Below are 15,654 nucleotides of genomic sequence, written 5' to 3'. Positions count from 1 at the left end.
GGTCCACTATAGAAGAGTTTACCCTCTACCCAACATTTTGGATGCAAAAATATTAAAAAGTGAAAGCGGCTCACTTTGTGGCTCTTTTGAGTATTCCTTAGATATACCCTAGAAACTTTTGGAACTTCGTGAACTCCAAAAGAAAATGCTCCTCGATACCCGTAAATGTTTGTGTGGATAATTCAGTTTCCGCTTCAGAATCTGACTCATGTGAGCTTTTTGCACATTTTTTTCACCTCCATGTTTGCTGACAGAGTTACCTCGGATTTCGAAGCGGAAATTACGGCGGCTGCCGTCCCGGCCAGTTTGACTGATTTAACTACATTCGAAGCTACAACCGACTTGATACCAAGTACTGCGAAGAAACTTAAACGCATCTCCGCCATAATTATTAGTCGATTTGCCATTTGTGTTGGCAAATCCACTGCGCACAGTGTGGAAACAGTCTTTTATGTTTCCAGTGCTAAAATCTGGTGACCGACAAAATGTCAGGAACTATCGTGGCATCACTAGTCTTTCGGCGGGCTCTAAACTATTCGAGATTCTAGTTAGCGATGTCATGCTTCATTGTACCTACTAAAAATTACATATCCACCACGCAACATGGATTTATGTCGAATCGCTCAATGTATACAAACCTATTGGGGTTCACTTCAATGTGTTTGTCCAATATGGAACAAACAGCGCAAATAGATGTCATTTATACCGATTTGAAAGCTGCTTTTGATCGTATTGACCATTGCATATTGTTGCATAAAATTTCACGACTAGGAGCATCACGTCAGTTCATTGATTGGCTGAGTTCGTACTTATGTGGCCGGATTCTACGTATGAAACTTGATTCTTGCGTTTCATCGTAGTTCACGAATATATCGGGAGTTCCACAAGGCAGTAACATGGGGCCTTTACTTTTTGCGCTTCTCTTTAATGATGCTATGCTACTATTAAAGTTTGGTGGTATTTGGTAGTCCGTACAATTGACGATTGTCACCGTCTACAAATTCTGCTAAATGTTTTTGTCGACTGGTGCCACAAGAACTGGCTAGTAATCAGCATTCAAAAATGCCCGATCATGTCCGAATACCGCTTTGATGGACTTGAGCTGAAAAGAGTTGACCGTGTGTGCGACCTTGCTGTTTACTTGATGCCAAGCTTAATTTCCATTTGCATCATGCCAGCCCAATATCGAAAGCGAATCGACAATTAGGATTTAGAGATCCTCACTGTATAAAAGCGCTCTACTGTTCACTGGTACGACCATTATTCGAAAACGGCAGCGTGGTTTGGTCCCCTATCCGCTATCTTGGTGTTTACGAATATAAAGTGTTCAAAAAAGATTCGTTCGTATTGCACAACGGGATCTACCCTGGCGTGATGCGGAAAACTTTCCACCGTATCCTGATCGCTGTCGGCTACTTGGCTTTGACACACTTCAACATCGCCGAGAAATACAGCAAGCTGCTTTCGTTTCGTTCTTGATAGAAATTGGAACGTGGGGTAAATTAATCTAAAGAGGACCCTTTTCATATAGTGGACCACCCGCCAGATTAACTCAAATTATGCGAAAATTTGGGGGATTTTTAGAAAACTTCATTAATCAATTTCGATTCATGTTAGGAGAAATTGAGTTAATCTGACGGGTGGTCCACTATTGGGTAATAAAGTGAAGGGGTCCACTCTAGGTTAATTTACCCTATACAAATTTTTATCGTGATTCTGATTCAGATGAGGATGAACTGATCGGTAGTGGACCTCTTTCCTATAGTGGACACTATGCCAAAATTCGGAGGATTTTCAGGAAACTTCCATCGGGAAACACCCGTTTCAGAAAATCTACATCAGAATTATGAGAAACATTTTATAGGGTAAATCAACCCACAGTAGACCCCTTTCCAAAAGTGGATCACTCGTCAGATTAACTCAAGTTCTTACTTACCTTACCAAACAGTCCCAAGCCGTGGTGTGGCCTTTGCTGTACGTAAGAGTCGTCTCCATTCCACTCGGTCTATGGCTGCAGTTCGCCAGCTCTCTTCCACCTGATCGATCCACCTTGCCCGCTGTGCACCTCTCCGTCTCGTCCCTGACGGATTGGTTTCAAGAACCATCTTTACCGGGCTGTCGTTTGACATCCTTACAACAGGCCCAGCCCACCGCAACCTGCCTATCTTAGCGGTGTGGACGATAGATGGCTCCCAATCCCATTCGCCTTCTCCACACTCCGTTTTCCATCTGCAGTCCACCGAAGATGGTACGCAACACCTTCTGCTCGAAGACCGCAAGGGCGTGTTGGTCCTCCACAAGCATAGTCCATGTCTCATGCCCGTAGAGGACTACCGGTCTGATCAGCGTCTTGTAGATGGTTCACTTGGTGCGGCGACGAAATCTACTCTATTGGAGCGTCCTCCGGAGACTAAAGTATGCACGATTTTCCACCATAATGCGCCGTTGAATTTCTCTGCTGGTATCGTTGTCGGCAGTTACCAGTGAGCCCAGATACACGAACTCATCAACCACCTCGATTTCATCACCACCATTTTGAACTCGAGGTGGAAGGTTAGCACTGTCTTCTCGTGAACCCCTTCCTTTCATGTACTTCGTCTTCGATGCATTGATGACCAGTCCAATCCGTTTGGCTTCAGCCTTTAGTCCGATGTACGTATCCACCATCTTCACAAAGGTCCGAGCCACAATGTCGATATCGTCGGCGAAACCAAACAGCTGAACTGACTTTTATAATATCGTGCCACTCGTGTTAATCCCCGCTCTTCTAATGACACCTTCTAGGGCAATGTTAAACAGTAAGCACGAGAGACCATCACCTTGCCTTAGACCTTTTCGGGTTTCGAAGGGGCTCGAGAGTGCCCACGAAACTCGAACTACACACATCACTCGATCCATCGTCGCTTCGAACCGCGTCAGTTTGTCCGGAAATCCGTAGTCGTGCATAATTTGCCATAGCTTGTCCCGATCGATTGTGTCGTACGCCGAATTAAAATCGATGAAAAGATGATGTGTGGGCACGTTATATTCGCGGCATTTCTGAATAACCTGCCGAACTGCGAATATCTGATCCGTGGTGGCGCGGGCACCCATAAATCCCGCCTGGTAGTGCCCCACGAAATGCTTCGCAAATGGTGATAGTCGACGGCAAAGTATTTGGGAGAGTACCTTGTAGGCGGCGTTCAACAGAGTGATTGCCTGGTACTTGCAGTACTCCAGTTTGTCGCCCTTTTTGTAGATGGGACATACAATACCCTCCATCCACTCCTCCGGTACTCTTTCTTCCTCTCAAACCAGTGCACGGCTCTAGCCAGTGTTTCTCCGCCGTATTTCAATAGCTCGCTGGGAAGTTGGCTCACTCCAGCAGCTTTATTGTTTTTCAGTCGACCAATCTCCTCCTCCACCTCCAGAAGATCGGGGGCTGGAATTCTGATGTCTTCTGCTCGTGCACCAAGATCAGTTGCCATACCGTCCTGGCGCTCTACTGCATCGCCGTTTAGATGCTCGTCGAAGTGCTGCCTCCACCTTTCGATAACCTCACACTCGTCTGTAAGGAGGTTGCCATCCAAGCTCCTGCACATATCGGCATGTGGCACGAAGCCTTTACGGGAGCTGTTCAGCTTCTCGTAGAACTTCCGAGTGTCGTTAGCTTGGTACAGCTCCTCCATCGCTACGCGATCTCGGTCCTCTTGCTGGCGCTTCTTCCTTCGGAGGACTGAGTTTTGGCTGTTCCGTACCTGTCGGTATCGTTCCACGTTCGCTCTCGTACGGTGTTGCAGCATTCTCGCCCGTGCTGCATTCTTCTCCTCGACTAACCATTTGCATTCGCCGTCAAACCAGTCATTTCTATGATTCGGGGCCCTTGTACCTAACAGCGCTACAGCAGTGCTACCTATGGCGGATCGGATGCTCCTCCAGCCATCTTCAAGGGTAGCTGCGCCAAGCTGCTCTTCCGTAGGTAGCACTGCCTCCAGCTGCTGCGCGTATTCCTGTGCAGCCTCGGCGTCCCGCAGTTGCTCAATATTTGGTCGCGGCATTCGACTTCGGCGGGTGTTATACACCGTCGATAGTTTTGAGCGCAACTCAATTTCTCTTAATACTAAATCAGAATTAGGTTAAGTTAACCTATAGTGGACTTCTCTTCTATAGTGGACGACTCGGAACAGGAGAGTAGATAGAAGTTTACGATTCATGGACGATTGTTCACGGAGTAGTAATGATGATTCTGTCTTATAGCTGTAGCGAGATTTTTATGTTTTGACCGGTCATGGTCAAAAATGCGACTCCGCTCCGTAAAAAGAGGAGGATTATGTGAAGACAAATTGTTATTATATCTTTGAGTATCGTTTACACTCTTGATATTACATTAAACAGATTTCGAATAAGTTGATCTAACGTCGAGCTAAACATGTTTTAGTGTTGTAGGGGTATTTGGCGCTAAATTGACATGTTACTGACATCTTACGTGAATCAGACACCTACCAATCGATTTCTGAGGCTTTTTTACTCAATATAAGATATAATTTTACTAAAACTTTTAGATATTAGCGCAATACCACTAATGTTCTACATACTCGATATTATTTTGCTTTGTGAAATATACTAAAACCATTTTAAAGATGGATAAGAAGATGCTAAAATGTGGACAAACTACTAAAACTTTGATATTTGGCTTCAGAACAAAATGACGTCGAAAAAACATTGAAAATTTTCGATTTCTCAAAAATCAAAATGGCGCCATTGTTGCCCCTTAAGGTGAAATGGTTCCAAACTCGGGGAAACTTATTTCTGCATCAAAATACATCAAAAATTTATACATAGAAGCCATGGCCAATTTATTCAATTTCTGACGCAAACTGGCTGGATAAGATGTTTTACGATGGAAGTTCTCTGAAAATCCCTAGATTTTCTGCATAAATTGAGGTAATCTAGCGGGTGGTACACTAGATTAACCCAATTTATGCGAAAACTTATCAACACTTCATCTAGTGTTGTAAAATCAGTATCTTTTGATCAGTATTTTTATCACAAAACTTCGCCCAACTGAACAATTTAATCCCACTCCATAGTATTCCTTGGCAGCAGTTTTGGACCGCAAGGCAGGATTGCGATCTTATTGTTATTTATACTCTTTTTCACACTTTTTTTTCTTTTTTCTGAATTACTAATGAAAACAGAATATTTTTATGAAAAAACTGTTTTATTCTTCGGTATCGTCTCCATCTAAAATAATTTACTCATTGAAGCAGTCCTCTAATATTTCGATGCCAGTTTTGTAGTGCTGCGCGTCGAGTGTTTCAAAATTCTCGTTGTTAACTCTAGTTCTTCTTTCTAGAAAACTACTTGCGGAGCAACAGGAAATAGACGTTTGGGGCTAAATCGATCGTCTAGTGAGCAGAATGAGCGGGAGCGTTGTCCTGGCAAAATAGCACTTTTTTATTCGCTAAATGATTTCATCATCCAATCGTTCCAGCAATGTAAAATAATATTGATTATATTATTATATTAATATTAATTGTTTGACCATGTTCATAAATGAGCCGTTGCTGAACAAAGTGGTCTATGTGCCATCGGGCAAAGTGTTCAGGAGAAGCAATACTCGAAAAATCTCTGAATAAAATTCTGTTCAACGGATTCTTTTAAACAAAATGTTCAAATGTAAAGGTTATTAAGTGGTTTAACTTAGGAATACATAAAATCAACAGTTTCTTTGCGAAATAAGTGATTATATCTTACCAATGTACATAGACCAGGTCCAGGGCCGAACGAATTAGAGATGTCCATCTTCTTCTGTCTTGAGCAGCCGTTCTCCAGTCTCCCCGTACACCAGCAGATCGTGCATCTTCTTCCACCGCGCACATCCACCGCGTGCGAGGCCTACCACGGAGTCGACGGCCTCTTCCTGGTTCTCTACTGAAGATAGTTTTGGCAGCTCTCTCGTCAGGCATCCTGGCTACATGTCCAGCCCACTGAAGCCTGCCCCGCTGTATTACCTTCACTATCTCAGCATGTTTGTATACCTGGTACAACTCGTGATTCATGCGTCTGCGCCACACTCCACCTTCCAATTTACCGCCAAGTATCGATCGCAGAACTTTACGCTCAAAAACTCCGAGCACTCGCCGATCAGCTTCCTTCAGCATCCATGCTTCATGTCCGTAAATGGCCACCGGGAGTATCAGCGTCCTATACAGCGCTAGTTTTGTGCGAGTTTGCAAACTACGAGACCTTAGCTGGTTACGCAGTCCGTAGAAAGCCCTGTTCGCAGCTGCAACTCGTCGTTTCACTTCACGGCTCATATCGTTGTCACATGTCACAAGCGTACCAAGATAAACGAATTCGTCAACCACTTCAAATCGTTCCCCATCTATCTCCACCTCAGCACCAACACCACGGGGACTCCCACGCTCTCTGCCAGCTACCATGTACTTCGTTTTGGCACAGTTATTGACAAGTCCCAATCTCGCTGCCTCTCTCTTAAAGGGGGGTCCCTTAAGAGAGACTTCATATATATTTCACTGAAATCCTCGAATTGTTTCGTAACAGAGTACATGTACACAAGACTAGTAAAAGACAAAGAAAATGACGGCAACTCGTATAAAATGACTAGTGTCACATGTTACATGAAAGACACAGTATGTCAAATGTAACATGTCACGTGTAACATTACATGTAACACAACATATTACATATTACATAATATTTGACATGTTACATTTTTCGTGTTACATTACGTGTAACTTGTTTTAAATCACGTGTGACATAACGGAACAGACAACGGAATTCCCTTTGTTTTAAAAGCTGAAAAACATGTGCACACTTTTTTTTTAATTTTTCTTCACATTTCAGTGCAAACAGATTTTTGGCGAAAGCTAACCAATTGAAAATTAATGAAATCGATGTGGTACATAAGAATATTCTTGCGTAATTTATTATAAGGCAGGACTAAGTCACTTTCAGCATTGGGAGTTGTGAAATCAAAACATACCTTTGAAATCGCATCTTTCCTTTAAATGTGATATTTTCGGGTCCAATTTTAGGGAATATAAAATTTAAACTTGAAACTAACCATCTTTAGTCGACAGCGGACAACTTAGATACAACCATGCTTGTCATTCTCCTCAGTATGTGAAAGGAGAGGAGAAAAAATTCACCGTGCACTTCCCTTCCAGTATGTGCCCGCGTATAGCAAATGCTTTCACCACACTGCTTCTTTCTCCACTCCAAAGTATCTCAACCAGCTTACAGAGAGACAAACACACTTCCAGCTCACCCCACATCTGATAGAAACGAGAGGGGTGAATCACTCTACAGAGAAAACGCATAAGTACACAACAGTGTCTACTGGCGTCCGGAAAGTGAAAAAAAACCTACCGGGCAAAAGTGTAGTCCTCGTGTAGCTATACACTGCGAAAACGAATTACACCAGAGTAAATTCGACCGGCACGAGCAACGCAGTCTATTTTTTTTCTCCCAATCTCTTTTCCTCTTCTGCCATGCTCAAGAAACCAACTGTGAAACGCACCGCAGATAGCTCTGCAGTGTAATTATTGTGCGTGATGTCCACACGTGTAAGAAAGTACACCATAGTTCATTGTCTCGTAAGAGAGAGATTTCAGATTTCACTGCGGTGCCCTCAGGAAACTCAGCAGATAAAAACCGTCTGTCGCTCTCTTCTAGCATATGTGTTGATTTGCTCTTTAGTGTGAGAGCAGTTGTTTTCGCAGTGCAAGATGTTCTCCCGCACTTTAGAAGTTTTCTGAGGAGAAAAGACAAGCATGGATACAACTACACGCAACTAAAACCTTCGAAAAACGATTTTTTTATTGTAATCTCTCTTTTAAGGGTAGTTGGATGATTATATCTCATTCGGAACATACTCAAACGTTTTCATAAGCTTTTAGTCACATTGACTTTGTTTCCTTTTATGACGAATTATGGTCACATTATAGCATATACTTATTTCTGCATTCAGAATGTTTATGGATTGAAAGTATAGTTTCAAACAGTGTAAAATGAATTAATTCCAGTAAAACCATTTTAGTGACTCTTCATGAGGCATTGAATATTTAACCCTCTAGTGCCCAGTGCCGCCTTCAGGCGGTCTTCAATTCAACCTCTAAAAAGCTTCAATCAATACTAAAAAAATTTCAAAAAAAATTCATTGTGATTTTTCGAAGTCCGTCCGTTAATTTTCATTAACTTTGGCACTAGAGGGTTAACATTCTATGAACTACAAGTGCATTCAAACGATTTGATGAAAAATCTGTAATAAAAATTGTTTACTAAATACGATGGCTTTCGCACAACATCTAAAACTGGTATTAAATGCTTCTTTCATACTAAGTCAATATAAAATATACCCTTTTCGAACAAATTACGCCACTGTTTGCTCCCGGCTAGAAATTCAATGACAAGTCATATTGACAAGTCAGCTACAAAGCGTAACTCTAATGCACGGCCGTGACTCTAATGAATCGTAACTCGTTTCTATCTCAAGCTAGCAACAGTCATCTCCAACACAATAACAGAACAAAAACTTAGCCAAATTTAAAACGCGTGCAACGTGTAAAGAAAAGTGAATAGAAGAAAAATCTCCAAAACAAAACTGCCATTCTCGCGGCAGAGCGCGCCAAGCAATCCGTGTGCAATCGCGTCAAGCTGGAGGGACGCATTGTTGAGTATTCCCGTCCCGGCGGGGGGTTGGATTATCACAACTCGCCACTGATCGGCGAAATTGCCGCCGCAGGTGACTACGCCCAATTCCACCGATCCATTGACCAGCTTCGATCACTAAACGAACGTGGTATCCTAGCGGCAGCCGGAAATACCCAGCTGACAGTAACTTTCACCCCACTACAAACCAATGCTACCGGCAATGCCGCCCTCTTGGACTATAATCAACAACAACAACAACAGCAGCAGCAGCAGCAAATACAGCAACAAATTCCGCCCCATCCACATCACAACCAACACCACCACCAGCATCAGCATCATCCGCAGCACCATCAGCCGCAGCCGCACCAAAATCAGAAAACATATCACCAAAACAGTACCAACAACGCAAACAATACTGCTGCCGCGGTGAACAATAGCACCAATACCAACGGAAGTGGTCCTACCGCCCCCACCACCACCAACAACAACACCCCTACCGCTGCCAACAACCAGAATGGCCACGAGCGAATTGAATTTCCACACAAATCAAGTGTGAACGGCAACGGCAGCAACAATAGCAACGGCAGTAGTAATAACAGCAATAGCATTTCCGTTGATGCTACCACTGGGGCCATCATTGGCACTGGGAATAACTTAATTGACGACCGTGTCAACAACAACCACCTTGCTGCTGGCACCGGTAACAGTCACCATCGAGCAGTGAACGGAACTACCGGCGGCACCGAACTAGAGCTTAAGAATTTTATTGTTGAAAAGAAAGAACTGAAATCGTCCCCGTCGTCGCCCTCGGTTCCGGGTGGAGGAGTGCATTCGCATCTGCACCAACAGCAGCAGCAGCAGCAGCTACAGCAGCCGACGCATCTAAGTCTGGTGCATGTCGGAGCGAACGGACTGAATCCCAACGGGACCTCACTTGTTACCGGTTGTGTAGATACTAAGGATACTAAGGTAAGCTTTTATAAGCACCGAGTCGCAGGGAATCAACCGATAGTTTCGATATCTGCAGTGCATGCATTTATTCTGAATGTTTAGTGGGATAAAAATAAAAGCTTTGTTGTGCTAGCTAAACCATCTGCGCGATAAGGTCGAATTAAATTTTATTTATGTGTCTACTCAAAACATTCAGTCGTGTTTTTTTTTTTACAAACACCGAACTACAGTAGTTTTCTATGATAAAAATGATTCTAGAAACAAATTGAAATTAACAAAATTGAGACAAATTTTAAAGGTACTCACGATAAAACTATTTTTCCCTTCATTTTTGGAAACTGGTCTCCCTCAGTTTGAATTTTTTAAATTTTGTTTAATTTTTATTCAAATTATTTCAGTATTTATAATTAATATTTAGACTTTGCTTTTAATAGTAGACTTAGGCCAATAAAACTGCTTTTATGTCCATGATTGACAAAGTTAGCCAAGGGGCTAAGCGAGAAAAAAAAAGAATATCTTTTATAGAAATTGTCATGCAAGTTACGACGTTTGTAACTCATTATTATTGTTAATGTTCATTTGGCTTGCCTTTTGACGACACTATCGTTGTCAGCATATACACTGTGAGTATATACGCTGTCGAAACAAAAAGCTTTTCCAACCGGAGGTGACATAAAATAAAAAAAAAATGACGGCCTTTTCTGACATCATCCTAGATGTTAGATTTGTTACTTGCCTTACCCCTACTTTCATGGCGACCATAGACATTCTATGTCGAATCCAGAATACGCCTCCATAAAACTCGGTCCATCCGACATCCTCGTTGACTGCACACATGCAACGCGTGCGGGATCTGCCCAAGTCGCCGGCTTTCATCCGGGTTTCTACTAAATGTTATCTTCGCCGATCGCTCATACGCCATTCGCGCTACGTAGCCAGCCTACTGTAACCTACCGTGTTTCATTAACCTGACAATATCAGGATACGCTACACTCAATTCTCTTGTTTGCCACCGAGTATTAATCGCAAGATTCTACATTCGAATATCCCGAGCACTCCCCGTTCGGCCTACCTCCACGTCCCAATTGATGTACGTAGAGCGTCCTGTAGAGCGCAAATTTCGTGCGGATCTGTAGGTTGTGGGACCTAACGTGTCAGAGTCGGCATATTCTGCAACTTCAATGTAACTCGGGTTTTCTTCTCCAAAAGTTAGCTTGGGGCCTAAGTTTCGAATGAAAGTGGTTATGAAGTATTCTATCGAGAAAAATTTGAATAAAATGACTTTGATTTTTTTTTTCAATGTATTGACCATTTTTGCTCACTTATGGCGACGCATGGTACATTGAAATATACGTTGCGATATAAACAACGTGTGTGTATGTGTTTCGAAGCAAAGTTGCTTGGGGTAGTTAGGCCTCTACGCTCACAAAGTTGCATTGATTTCTGATTCCATCAAGTTTACAACTTTTGCTCGATTTTCGCCCAACAAATGTGTGATTTGCGTAACACAAGATTTGTACAATGAATATGAATACATTTACATAGAACGGAACCAGAATATATATCACATATACAAAATTGTGATGTGACAGTGATTCATTTCCGTGGGCAGGTTCATATGAACGGCGCTTGAGATGTTCGCCCATTCCTGATGACACCGTCTTTTACCGAAACAGCAATTAGCATTCATTTTTATCATCGAATTTAGTTGCCACAGTACCAGTAATTTAGAACCGAATGTCGCATGAATGAAAATCAAAATTAAAAGCGAAATATTTTTACCAAACCTAATGTCTTTTTATCGCTATGCCTTGGCGCAAAGCAAAGCTAAGCTTTGGTGCTACATTCCGTATCGAAATTCGACCTGCTGTTTTACTATACACAGACTTCGCAGCCGACTGTTAAGTGTACAAAACAATTGTGGGGCTAGCGCTACGATCCTACTGACACTAACAGTCTCTCCCGAGCTGAAACTCGAACCTATGACGACTGGTTTGTTAGGCCAGCATTGTACCTCGAGACCAGCTGGGAGGTTATGCCTTGGAGTTGAGTTTATATATGGATATTGATTATTTTTGCGAAAACTACTTAGCTTCGGGATATCCAATAAATGTCGAAACTGTTGAGAGAAGCAAGACATAACTTAATCATTTTTGCTAGGAAACCATTTTTAAGCAAAATCTGCCACAATTAGTTGCGGTTCACTAAGTCGTACGCCATCTTGAAGCCTTTAAACAGATGATGTGTCTGCAAAATGTGTTCTCGTATCTTGCAACAAAAACTTCCTGCAACGGCCTATGGAACAGGATACGGGAGAGAGCTCTACATGTAGAATTGAAGATTCCTACGAAGCTTTCCGACTAGCCCATAGGTAGTTTTTCCTCAGACCATACCCTCAGGATAATCTGATGCATTGCACTATACAGCCGCTCACTCTCGACTTTGAAAAGTTCGTCCGGTAAACCATCCTTCCCAGTGCCTTTGAGATTTTTCTCCTCTCTGCAAGTTTTTTTCACCTCGTCCAAGATTGGCGGATCTACAGTCCATCCTCCCTAATTTCTCTAGTGTTGCCCTCGACGACTCTTATACCTTCCTCACCGGTCAGCAAAACTTCTGAGTGTTGTTTCCAACGCCTGGCCACCAGCAACTAACCGATAATCAGGTTCACCTTCCTGACATTACACCTGTCTGAAACTATTAAAGTCCGGTTCGCTCTACAGAAGCTCTAATTAGGGAGTTCTCCGCCTCCGCGAGGACGCGAACGTGGTATTCACGTTTGTTGAGGCGGTGAAACCTTTTTTCGGTAGCTCTAGTTTCCCGGTATCTGTTCCGCATCTGACACGCTCCCAGCAGTAACTCCTTCCGTTGATAGCCTCTAGATGCTCAGACGTATCTTCCTCTGCGATCGATTTGAATATGTTGAAGAGCCCCCGGCGAATCTTCCATACCAAGAGATAGTGATCTGAATCGACATTCGGCCTTCAAAAAGACCACACATCGATGACGTCTAAAAAGTCCCGGCCGTCGATCAGCATATAATTGATCTGAGAGGAGGCCCGTTAACTCCAGGTGTGCTTTCGAATATTCTGACGTGTAGAACAGGTAATATAGATGGTCATTCCCCAGGCCGCAGTGCAGATCACTGGCCCAAGTCGTTGCCGTTGGTGGTAAAGTGTAGGCTTTCCCTCACTAATAATAGGGTGAAAGAATTCCCCCCGTTCGATATGTGCGTTCATATCTTCGACGACGATCTTCATGTCGTGTTGTGGACACTCTCCATACGTCTTCGCAAGGAGCTCGTAGAAGTCCTCCTTTAGGTCGTCGGTTTTATCGTTTGTTGGTGCGTTGGACAAGCAGTCCTTTGAAGAGAACAACTCTCCTTCCCCTGTTAGTTTACGACTAAGTTACCATCGCTGTACTGATCTTTTGACGTCTTTCTTCACTATGCTAAGGTACATTCTGTGAAAACTGGATTGAACATGTAACGTTTTTGGTTGGCGGAATAGAAGATTTTAGATGCTAATAGCGCTCCAACAACTGTTCGATTTCAATAGTTAATATACCGTTGGAAAGCTTAAATATACAAGATTTGTATAACATGATGATTTTAGTTACCATTTTCTTATTACTCCGTGAAAATTGCGGAAACGTTTGAAGGTCGAATATCCACATACATTTTTCATACGCTTATATTTCCCTAACGTAGACTTCAAAAACATAGACGAAATGATTTCACGCATTCAGTCATCGGCTAGCAATTCCAGCCAATTGGCATCGCATTCATCACCCAACATAAGCGAGCAAGAAGGAAAGCAGAAATGTTTCCACGTGATTGGTTCTTCCCCCAATCACCCAAGTTCCCCACACTGATTGACGCTATAAAAGGACATTCTGTGTTGAGAGAAGATCATTCCCTGGTCGACCGTCAAGGCGAACAGTTTTGCTTCCCTTCGATCTGCTTAAGCAGTAGCGCCTATTTTATTCAGTCGTAGAAAACAGGCCTCAAACTCCTGCATTTTGATCAATATCGACATCGATTTCGAAATATCGTTAATCACAAATAAATCTGTAAACAATTGCAATTGGGACAAATCGACTTATATTGCAGCCATTCAGGAGCCACTTCGGGTGCTGAAAAAAAAACGCCTGCAAAACAGATGGAAACTGCTTAAAATAGGTTCGGGGTGATTGGAATAGTGTCCCTCGATTAGTAACTTTGTTTGATGATTGTTAAAGTTTGCTAACGTCGACGTAGTCACACTTTAATAATTATTTTAAATCTAACAATTTACTGACGGTTCAAAAAATCTAATGAGCCCCTTTTGAAAAATGCTTTCGACGTGAAACGTTTCAATGAGGTAGGTAGAGAGTTCCAATTTGTCACACCATGCACAAACAGCGAATTGGCGTAGCCTGAGGTCGTGTTTACAGGGACCACCAAGTTTTGTTGTCCTCAGAGAAAATTTAGTTTTCGGTACAGAGGTGCAGGAGCTTGCGAAGTGATGAGATTATGCAAGAATATGCACGAACGGTGGTTGTCCAGGACGTTCAAAGGGCATCCTCTGTAAATGGGTAGCAGAAGAGTATCTACTCAGTCCGTAGACATATCGTACACACCTGTTCACTGCCACATGTAGTCTTTGCATGGCAGTTGTACTAGGCTTCACGTAGTTATACAATCTGAAAACAAGTTCTGACAGAGAAAACGATAGCGAACAGATTGATATACTACTGTTTGAGTTTTACCCAACACATTTCGAGTATTTCGTCTGAATACACAGGCGGTTCCTGAAGCTGCTTAGAATATGTTCCCTACTCTAATTCAGATATCGTTGGAATACAGTCTGAAATTGGACGTGAACGGCACTGGGGACCATTGGAAGCCGTTGGAAGGGACCATTGGAAGACTTGGAAGCCGTTTGGGTGCTGCCGATAATGTAGGTATAGCAAAGCCTTGGTGCTACATTCCGTTTCGGAACTTGACCTTCTGTTTAGTTATACACAGACTTCGCAGCCGACTATTTAGTGTACAGGACAATTGCGGGGCTAGCGCTACGATCCTACTGACACTAACAGTCTCTCCCGAGACGAGACTCGAACCTACGACGACTGGCTTGTTAGGCCAGCATCGTACCTCGAGACCATCTGGGAGACAATGTAGGTTTAGTGTGTCGTATATCAAGCGTGTGTGTCTGAGTAGCGTGTGGGTGTGTATGTGTGGGTGTGTGAATAGCGTGTGTGTATGTGTAAGTGGCGTGTGTGTGTGTATGTATAAGGTACGTGTGTGTATGTGTGTGTGCGTGTGTGGACGGTAAGTGCTGGTAGTGAATAGAGAATAGAGTGTATTTTAAGAAATTACGTTTATTTCAATAATTTGAAAAATCAAGAACTTAATTACTCGCTTTTTGCGTAGTTGTTATCAAGGTTTTGGCAAGTGATTTTATCAGAGTTTCACTGTTCATTAAAATGATCAATATCTAGTATAACTTCGTTCATTCAAAGAATTGGTTATAATTTTTGAAGAATTTCCTTGGTGAAAATGATTTCTATCATCACTGACACAATGACAACAGCAACTATTTCATTATCCACGAACAATTTTCTCAATCATCATAAACAATTCTGCTACCCTAAATTTGGCATTATAGCAACTAGATCCATCAGACAGCAGCCAAACGGTTGCCCCACCGTTAGAGCCTTGAAATACCCCCACACAAAAAAAGACAAAGGAAACAAAATCAACAACAAACGAAAGCTAAATAACGATTTAAACTTAGTAATGAGAATAATGCTCTCAGCGAAAGTGCCTGCAACTTTCCAGCAAGTGAGCGAGAATTTAAAGGGTCTCTTCCTTCCTACAACGCCAACGGCTGCAGCTCAATAGTGATATAAACAACTACCAAGTAGAACGATGTCGAGCACGAGATGGAGCAAAAAACCTTAATTTTCACTCCGCCCAAAAGCCATCCCTGGACTGGAGGCACGGAAAGTTTGGAAAGAACTTTGTTTGAATTATTTCTGCTGTGGAAGTTGCAGCAGCATTCT

At 42.7% G+C, this 15,654-nt stretch overlaps 2 protein-coding genes across 4 annotated transcripts in view; one reads left to right on the top strand and one right to left on the bottom strand.

Annotated features, from left to right (window-relative positions):
* LOC129730654 (uncharacterized) overlaps positions 1–15,654 on the bottom strand; it is a 95,691-nt gene that overhangs the window by 65,951 nt on the left and 14,086 nt on the right. The window lies entirely within an intron of this gene.
* Positions 1–15,654, top strand: part of LOC129730652 (zinc finger protein rotund-like) — a 264,493-nt gene that overhangs the window by 240,341 nt on the left and 8,498 nt on the right. The window lies entirely within an intron of this gene.

The sequence above is a fragment of the Wyeomyia smithii genome, chromosome 3 (genome assembly GCF_029784165.1).
Source record: "Wyeomyia smithii strain HCP4-BCI-WySm-NY-G18 chromosome 3, ASM2978416v1, whole genome shotgun sequence".
In the NCBI taxonomy this organism is placed as follows: Eukaryota; Metazoa; Arthropoda; class Insecta; order Diptera; family Culicidae; genus Wyeomyia; species Wyeomyia smithii.
The sequence above is the reverse complement of the archived record's forward strand: the minus strand, read 5'-3'. Positions and strand labels throughout refer to the sequence as shown.